We start from the raw sequence: 9,675 nt of genomic DNA on the forward strand, positions 1-9,675 counted from the left end.
TAAATGTATTGAGCCTCAGAGATTCCAAACTCGTTTGGTGGGGGTACTGGGTGCCAGGATTTGAGTTTGACACAGAAAACACAATTGGTTTGAAGTACTTTGGGCCAGATTTTAATCAATTTCTTGGTTGTGTATTCAGACTCCCAAAATCTGGTGACAACTTCAGAAGTATGGGATATTAAACACCTTTTACAGGCTGAACAGTGAAGGAGTTGTTAACTCCTGCAAGGAGCAGCAGACAAGTTCAAGGCTTATGTGTAATTCTCAGTAATCTGACAAATAAGGCTGTGTTCACATATCCTGTTTTTTATGCACAGGAATATGCCTCCCAGGAGGGCAGCGTCAAGGCGGGTAGCCGAAGTGACCCGAGCCGCTGCAGGTCGGCCGAGGGCCAGCAACCAGACAGCTCGCAGCGACAACCCGGTGGGTTTGAGTTAGCCACAGCAGGAGGGGAAGAAAGCGCCACTGCTTTGGCCGCGGTATTGGCAGAACTACGCAGGCTGGGGGAGCGGCAAGTGGCCATTGTCTCGCTCCAGAAAGACAACCAACGTCTGCAAGAAGCTGTTTCGGGTGATCGTGAGGCCATCGCCTCAACATCGGGATCGATGACAACCGGTACCAGCAATTCTACCCTGTCTGGCTCGGTTGCCAACCTGGTCAACACAATCACAGGTGAGGCGGCCACCCAATTGGTGCCTGTTGTTTTGTTCGTCGAGGATAAAGTTAAACGCAGGATCTGGGGCCCGGGGCGTCAATCCACAATGACACAACTGAAAAGTTTCAAAAAGGAAGCGTCCAATTGTAATTCAATCTGACAATGATCTCTTCCTGCGTTCATGCGGTTGCAAACAGACCAGAATTGGTTCTGTTCTGTTCACATAGTACTTTGAGTTCACTTACATGCAAGGGTGATGCACAGTATTCCTATGGAGAGAACTTCATCTTTAAGTGTACTTCGATTAACTGAAGATATTCAATGTTTACTTCAATGTGGGAGGTGTGCAATGTGTAAATACTCATCAACTCAGTCAGTAAGATTTATGTGCAGGGTATGATGCAGAGCTGTCAGCCCCTATGAAGCTTCATGTGTAGCAATCTTGAATTTATAGTGTAGCAAATGGGTTTATCTTTAAGTATTGCATCATCTTATAATCCACTGCACCTACATGTTTATATGTCAAGACACAAATGTTGCAATAACTGTGTTCAGACAAGAAAACAGCAGCAGGAACAAATGAACATTGTAGAGTGTCTGTATAACGAAGTAGCATTTCTGTTTTACAAGTAGCATGCTACATCGAAAGCGTAATAGTCTGCAGCTCTAATTGGGCCACTAATGCGGCATGGTGCTTTGAATTCCACAAGTTATTTTGCATGTTGTTTTAAGGCAAATATGTCAGAAGCTCCTAAAGAACTTTAGTGGGTAAGCCTGTGACATTGTGTCCACATAGAGAATACTATATGGTTTCCTATGAAATACCAGTTTTACACAAGTTGTGCTTTTAAATATTAAACTGCGAACAATATTTCAAAACACTAGTGTAAAAACTGGTATCAAACAGGAAGCCATGTAGTATTCTGTTTATCCTACATACAGGGTTCGTACAGGTCATGGAAAGTCATGGAATTTGATTTTTAATTTTCCAGGCCTGGAAAGTCATGGAATTTCAATTCAAGTCATGGAATTTCAATTCAAGTCATGGAATTTAACATAAATAAGAAAGAAAAAAAAAATTAACCTTAGCACGCCAGCTTTCTTTCGAGTGTTTTCTGACAACAAAAAGTATGCGGAATTGGAACGAATTACCAAGGAAGATCTTCGCAATGAACTGTGTATCGCGGTGAAAAAAAATGACAGTTCGTCAAGTCACAGTGTTAGTGACGGTTATGAAACGGAATTTACGAAAGTGCAGATGGATACAAACAGTGGGCTGGTCCAGTTTAGTGGAAATGACAGGACCAGCAAACATTACCGATAATCTGACTGCGTAGCAAATGCTTGACTTGCTTGTCAAAGAGACACTGCGTAGAAACTGACTCAAATTCAGTGCAAAGCAAGCCAGTGTCAAAACTGGCAGTGACAAGACGTAAAAAGTTTGCGTGTTCGAAATGGCGACCTGTGGATCTAGTCATGGAAAATGTTATTGAGGCTCATGGAAAAGTCATGGAATTTTGTTTCTAAAAACCAGTGGGGACCCTGTACATACTGTTGCATGTTCATTGCTGTAAATGTCCCTTTGTCGAAGCGCCCAGATTGAAGAAGCTTAAAAATTGAACCTGGATATCTCCGAATGCCTCGTGTAATCTTTTATGTCAAAGCAAGGAAATGTCACTGGTGTGGTGTTTACGTTCTTAAAATTCTTCCGAGTGTTCAAAGAAGGACGCTTGTTTCGGTATTGGAGGTCCTTGTCAGACAAGACCTCTTTACACATGCAATGTAGAGTGAATGGTATTGTTATGACATGAGTGGTATGTCACGTTAGTGTAATAAGTTGTATTCTTACACGCTCCACAAAGGCACAGAGTACGGGGAGCCATCCAGCGGGTTGATCCTGGTGGAGTAGCTGTCAGAGCTTTGGCGTTGAGGCCCACGAGACGTCGTCTGTACCAAGTATCAGGACCAAACGCTCTCTGGCATCTAGACGGATACCACAAGTTGATATCGTGAGTACAGCTACAAATACATACACTGGGCACAAAAAAATCCTTTTCAAAATTTGGTGAATGTGAGTGTGTGTCCGGTGGTGGGGAGGATGTTGGGGGTTGTGCCAGTTTGAACATGGAATTTGAGTGGATTGATACAGGTGGCATAAGGAATTCTCTTAAACATTATTTTATGACGCTGGAATCTTTCTTTTAAGACCTACATAACCCTGAGATAATAATGTCTTATAATGGGGGTAAACTTACAGAGGTTATGAGCAGAATATCTTAGAGAACAGCATACCTGCCAATTGCTACGATTTTGGCGCAGCATGCTCCGATTTTGCAGGAATTGCTACGCTGCTACTCTAAGCCCTGAGCTGCTACGCTAAAAAAAAAAAAAAAATGACAAGCGTGCAAAATGTTCACTTATTGCTTGACAATCAACAATGAACATTGCATAACTAGTCGAGTACCGATGGCTGGGAACCACTCCGTTATGACTCGATATTGTCCACGTGACTTGCTTAGCAAATCGTGAATTTTATTGCAAGCATTCGCATTTCCGGTGACTCTATGCGCCAATTGTGAATTTGATTAGAATATGCAATGCACTTGTTAAGTTGTAAGCTGTGCACAGTGACGGTGTTAGAAGTGGAAACGGAGGGAGACAGGATAAAAACGGGGAAACGTAAGGGTGGTGAAGATTATGGTGCAAGTTCCACGCCGATGCGGGCAAATCATTTTCAACGATTTTTGCCGAAGAATTTGACAGACTTTGCGTGTATAGGTAATAATACCTGCTATTCCGACTTGGGTTGTGTGACAGACGTTTTCTTCCACACGAGATTACGTTGATTGTCTAAATCTACTTTTTGACGGAAGTGACCGAACAACTGTGAATGACGTCTCGTTATATGGGAATGACGTCACAGTCATCGTCACAGTCTGTATCTTTTGAAGCATCGCATTCTTCATGACGTCTTTCTGTGTCTGCATCCGCAAAATGTTTGTTCATTCCGGAATCTTTGTCATCTATGTTCAGAACTCTGTCCTTATAGTGTCAGACAAACAGGCCTCCTGAGCGAACCACTTTCCAAGGGAAGTTAAATTCGCGTATGGAAACAGTACTGTCGTCTAGGGTGCCGTTTTCAGTATTCTGAGCGTTGAAGAATCTGTAAAGAGAAGAAACGATAACAGCAGGAGAAATAAAAGTCGTGTGTGCATTTTATGTTTTTTTGGAGTGACGATTTTGAGTTTGAATCCGTTCTTGCCATGCTCCTAAAGCGTGTAACATACAATCTTGCATACGTTTGCTTTAGTAGTGGCAAAGAAGGAAAGCGTGTGACATTGAACTATGTTTAGACGGTTGTAATGTCGTAGAGCTCTCAGAATCTTACAAACGTTTTTGATGGCATTTTAAATGCGGGCTTGCGATTCAAATTTAAGATTATGCGAGTGCTACGCTTATAAACACCAATTGCAACTCTGACATTGGGTGAAAGTTCCAAAATGCTACTCTTTGGGCTTCACAGGGGTTGGCAGCTATGAAACAGGGTCTTGAAAATGTCTTGTTTGGGATCGTAAAAGGAAGGGCGTCTTCTAAGGGGTAGGTGGGTAACGAAGGTGAGTCGTGTGCAAGTATTTGCTTTTCTTTTCTTTTTATTTTGTCATTTTCTGGATATGTAATGAAAGACTGGTCCATTGATGATTTCCCACGGAATACAAAACATATTCTGGTTATACCTTACCATTTCTACTGGGTGGTTATTTAAATTTGGTTGCTTGGTGTTTTTTAAACAATAAACACCCCTTCAAGTTAACAGAGAAATAAGCAGAGGGGGGAATACTTTTCGGTGAATACCAAGCTACCTAGTCCTAACAAATAACCACCCAGCAACCAGTCTGAATCCTCGATAGCTCATAGGTTGAGAAACCACACTGTGTGGTCACTGCTTGGTGACTGAAAAGATCTGAATGCTCAAATATTCGAAAGAGGAAAGAGCTCATACATACTGCATTTACACTATTCATTTCAGGTTTGAACATATAAAATCCAATATAAGATCCATGACTTTGGTTGTTTTCTAAATCAAAATCTACGTTGTACCAGACACAAGGTCTCAAGGCAAGTAACTCTCATATTTTGTGTAGAAAATAGAGTTGTTCCCATTTTGCATTTGTACAAATAACAAGAAGAGCAAACGCTCGATCGAGTCACTTTCGCAGTTCTGAATATTATATGAGGCATCAGATGGACAGGAAGAAATTGCTATTCACAACACAATGAGTCACGTTCACATAAAATTTGAGCCCGGTCACTTTTATAGTTTCCGAGAAAAGCCCAACGTTAAGTTGTGTGTTGCCGAACAGAAAAGGCTAGTTATCTCCCTTGTTTTTCTGATAACGTTCGTAAAAGGCTACAGATGTAAATACTTTGATGTAAAGAATAATCCTACAAAGTTTCAATCACATCCGATGAACTTTGTCAAAGATATAAAATGTCTAATTTTTCCTTTGACGCTGACCTGTGACCTTGAAAAAGGTCAACGGTCAACGAAACCATCGTTAAAGTGTAGAGGTCATTGGAGGTCACGACTAAACAAAATATGAGCCCGATCGCTTTGATAGTTTCCGAGAAAAGTCCAACGTTAAGGTGGTGTCTACGGACGGCGGCCGGACGGTCCGGCCGGACGGCCGGACAGACTAACACTGACCGATTACATAGAGTCACTTTTTCTCAAGTGACTCAAAAAGACAGTAATCTGTAGGTCAATTATATTTCACTTCATAAATAGAACTTTTTTTCCCGAGATACTTAAACATGAAAAGAACGCAAAAATATTTGCCTTATCGTCTTAGCAGAACAACTATGTACTTTATTTTATTCGAAATTAAATTAACTGCTATAAAGAGTTTGCAGAATTGCGCAATTTTCACAGAACTCTTCAACCATGGATTAATCACATGCTTGTGCAGGTAGACTGGCTGAGTGAATAATACTTGATCAAAATAATTATGTGTGCTGTGGGCAGGCTGTCTGTCTGTCCAAGGACAAAAAATGTAACGTTGAGCTGTTATCTCAGAAGTTTATACAGCTAGACCTCTGAAACTTTGCACACTTTTAGGGTTTGATGATTTCACGAAGTGACCCCAGTTTCGTTGACCCTCATCAAATTTTGGGGTCACAGCGGGGTCATGTTCGTTTAATAAAAACTTAACGTTGATGTTATCTCAGATGTGTTTTTAGCTAGAGCTTTAATAGTACGCACACTTCTAGGTTTTGATAATCTACCAACTTGACATAAGATTGTGGGCGGGGATGTAGCTCAGTCGGTAGCGCGCTAGATTTGTATCCAGTTGCCTGCTGTCAGCGTGAGTTCGTCCCCACGTTCGGCGGGAGATTTATTTCTCGGAGTCAACTTTGTGTGCAGACTCTCCTCGGTGTCCGAACACCCCCGTGTGTACACACAAGCACAAGACCAAGTGCGCACGAAAAAGATCCTGTAATCCATGTCAGAGTTCGGTGGGTTATAGAAACAAGAAAATACCCAGCATGCTTCCTCCGAAAGCGGCGTATGGCTGCCTAAATGGTGGGGTAAAAACGGTCATACACGTAAAATTCCACTCGTGCAAACCACGAGTGCATAAGAAGAAGAAGACGACATAAGGTTGATTGACCTTCGTCACAGCCCACTTCGTCAACATCACGGGCCAAAGAATCTAGACACAGCCATCGTCGAACGCTGAAGAAGAAGAAGATTGACCTTCGTCAAGTTTTGGGGTCACAGGGGGTCATGTTCGAATCAAAATATCTTAACATTGATGTTATCTCAGGTGTTTTTGAAGCTTGAGCTTTGAAACTTTGAACACTTGAAGGATTTGATCATCTACCTACGTGACCCTAGTTTGGTTGATCCCTGTCACATTTTGGGGTCACAGTGGGGTCAAGTTTGTAAAAGCTTTACATTGCGGTTTTCTCAGTTATTTTTATTAAATTTCACTGAATTGTATGTGTTATTAACCAGCTGACATTACCAAAATTTTGCTTATTTTTATCAAATTTTAGAGTCCCAGCAGTTAGTGGAATCCTCCTTTTAAGACCTACAAGACCCTTAAGGCTTATGGACATGACGAAGAAAAGTCATATAAAGCAATTGCTTTTCTTGATTTATTTCTTTGCAAAATTGAAGAAAGGTGGATTAAATGGGTTACACACCTTTTCTCAATGATATATATTAAAAATAATGGTCTTGATTCTCGGTCATGAAAAAGCACTTTGACCATTACTTTTTAATATTTACTGAGCATGTTACCTGTACTTATTTCCCAATAACTCTTTAATCAGAATTTGTGTGGTGAAATCACATATGGAAACGGATCTCTGTTTGTTATATTGCAGGTGGAAAATGGTGATTCATGGGGCAATCGATGGCTTTAGCCGGGCCACTACCTTCCTCCATGCCACCGAAACAACAGGTCAGAGACCGTTCGGGATCTGTTTTTGGGTGGAACCCAACGCTTTGGACTCCGCATGGACCATGGTGGCGAGAATCTGGATGTCGTCGCCCTCATGAATGAACACAGGGGAGAAGGGAGAGGCAGTGCGATGCAAGGCCGCAGTGACCATAACCAAAGGATCGAGCGTCTCTGGCTCGACGTCTGGAAAGATGTGGTGAACCCTTACCATGACCTGTTTACTGCAATGAGAACACCACAGGCAGAAGGTGGTCTGGGGATACTGAACATGGACAATCCCATTCACTTGTGGGCCCTCCACTATGTTTTTCTGCCGAACCGGTCCCTACAGTGGATTGTGGAACAGAAGAACCACCAACCCCTGAGGACAGAGCGCAACAGAACTCCCCTGCAGCTCTTCTTCAGGGGGATGCTGGAGAGACGAGCCAGCACATCCACAGCAGTACAGGACTTCTGGAAAGGGAGAAGCCTTCAATCGATAATCGAGGACCATCCTTTGCCAGACAGTCGTTAGGATGTGCCTGCCACGGCTTGCCCCCTCTCTGAGGAACAGCTCGTGCAACTAACGGAGCGCATTGACCCTCGGAGTGGGCCACCCACCAATCAACATGGTCAGATGTTGTTCTCCAGTTCGTTGCCAACATGCTCGAGTAAAAAAAAAGTTAGCTTGTGGACACCCCAAACCTGAAGTGTATAGCAGACCTGTGAACCCATACGATTTTGCCATATTTTGTACGCTTGATTGTCCAGACTACAAGCAGATTGGTCAGTGGAATCACAAGAAAAATTCATTGTCTACTTTTATTTACAAGCGCATTCCAAAGCCGATCCAGTGTTTTGACACATGATTACTGCTTTTGTCAATGAAAGAAGCATTCGTTTTAAATTGTAAACTTATTAGGCTACTTGCCCTATCCGCTCCAGCCACGTAATCGTGCAATAAATCTGCAATATCTTGCATGGCGTTGGGAGGTGTGCCTCAATTTGCGGGTTTGCTTTGAGACCTCAGAGTAAGGATGTGTCTGGGTGCAGACACTTCGCCTTCAAAAAAGTTAATTTGCACTGAGCAGCATTGGGCTGCAACAATGAAAGCCTCAAAAACAATCATAAAGTTTGTTCAAAGTACCAAGCATGGTAGAAGGTATAAGCAACTGTTTTTTTCAAATTGGTTTAAATCTGCGCTCTAATTCTAAACCAATCTTTGTAAAGTGGAAAGTCATTCAAATAAAGCGAAATTATGTCCGCTGTGTATTTTATTATTTTTAAACACAGGTACTGCACCACGAAAACAATATTGCTAAAAAAAAAAAAAAAATATGTACACTTTGTGAAAGAAAGTTGTAAAGAAAGTTTTACACAATGATTTGCCATTAGGTTACCTGTTTAATTGCACCAAACAGACATGGGATTCTTCCGTAAAATTACGGAATTCCGTAAATTTTTAGGCTCCAGGGATCATTCTTGAGATTCGTGCAAATCCGCTGAGAAAATGTTGGGATATATGTAGGTAAAGACCCAAGTTTTTCGGCCGGTCCGCTGATCGCGACGCTCCATTCCATACTATTCTTGAACGGTTGGTTCCTAAAACGGTCAGACTGTTGCTGGTCGATCCGTATGGGAACGCGCTCTGTGTCTTTGTCTCCTACAGTCACCGTTTCAACGTAGCTATCGGGGATTCAGTATAAGCTAAAGCATACCGTATGAGAATGATTCGGCGCCATTTTTACATCGCTTCGAGCCACTTGCCAAAATGATGAGGAAGCTAAAGCGAGACGAAACCGTTCTATCCCGGGAAATTGACCAGCAGAAGTACAAGAAAAATCTCTGAGATTCGACTGGCTCGATGAAGTTGTATCATTGAGCTGGAAATACGAGAAAGGCCAGAAGACACAAGACGTGAAACTGAAAGTTGGCGATGCTTTTGCTAAAATCAACTTGCCGGGAAAAGCTTAGTGCACTTTGTGCAACGATGTTAATGTTATCAACTACGGTTCCAATGGAAAGACTGCCCTCAAAAGCCACTTGAAAAGCAACAAGCACCTGACTATCCTGAAAACCCAGTCGTGTAATCAGTCACTGGAGTCGTTTGGCACCGACAAGGTAAGAACATTGAAACCACACCGTCACACGCCACCACCCCCCCCCCCATCCCCGCCTCTCTTTCTCTCTCTCTCTCTTTCTCCTCCTTATTTTGAGTCTTTAGCGTAAAATTAATTTGAGAAACATGGGAAGGAAGAGAAAGGGAGGGGGGGGGGGGGGGGCTATGATTAAGCTGAAATATGCATTTCAGGGCCATTTTTGTGTGTCTAAAATACTAAAAACCTTCAGCTTCTGGGGGTGAAGCCCCCAGACCCCGACCAGGGGCGTTGCCCCTGGACCCTACTGGGGGCCTTCTGCGGCCCCCAGACCCCCACTTTTTTTTCCCTTAATTATCACTTTTTCTGAATCCCATGTCTGACCAAATTTCTTTTGATGTATCTATAGTATAGATTTATAAGGTTGAAAATTGCTGAAAGTTTTTAAAACAGACTATTGTTTTTGAAAAAGACCTTA

At 42.4% G+C, this 9,675-nt stretch overlaps 1 long non-coding RNA gene across 1 annotated transcript; it reads left to right on the top strand.

Annotated features, from left to right (window-relative positions):
• Nucleotides 1–451: 451 nt before the first annotated feature.
• Nucleotides 452–9,271, top strand: LOC138947018 (uncharacterized). The gene is made up of 3 exons (XR_011449515.1): nt 452–672; nt 2,518–2,664; nt 7,046–9,271. It is a non-coding gene; the product is annotated as an uncharacterized lncRNA (long non-coding RNA).
• Nucleotides 9,272–9,675: the final 404 nt, after the last annotated feature.

The sequence above is a fragment of the Littorina saxatilis genome, linkage group LG14, assembly GCF_037325665.1.
Source record: "Littorina saxatilis isolate snail1 linkage group LG14, US_GU_Lsax_2.0, whole genome shotgun sequence".
Lineage (NCBI taxonomy): Eukaryota > Metazoa > Mollusca > Gastropoda > Littorinimorpha > Littorinidae > Littorina > Littorina saxatilis.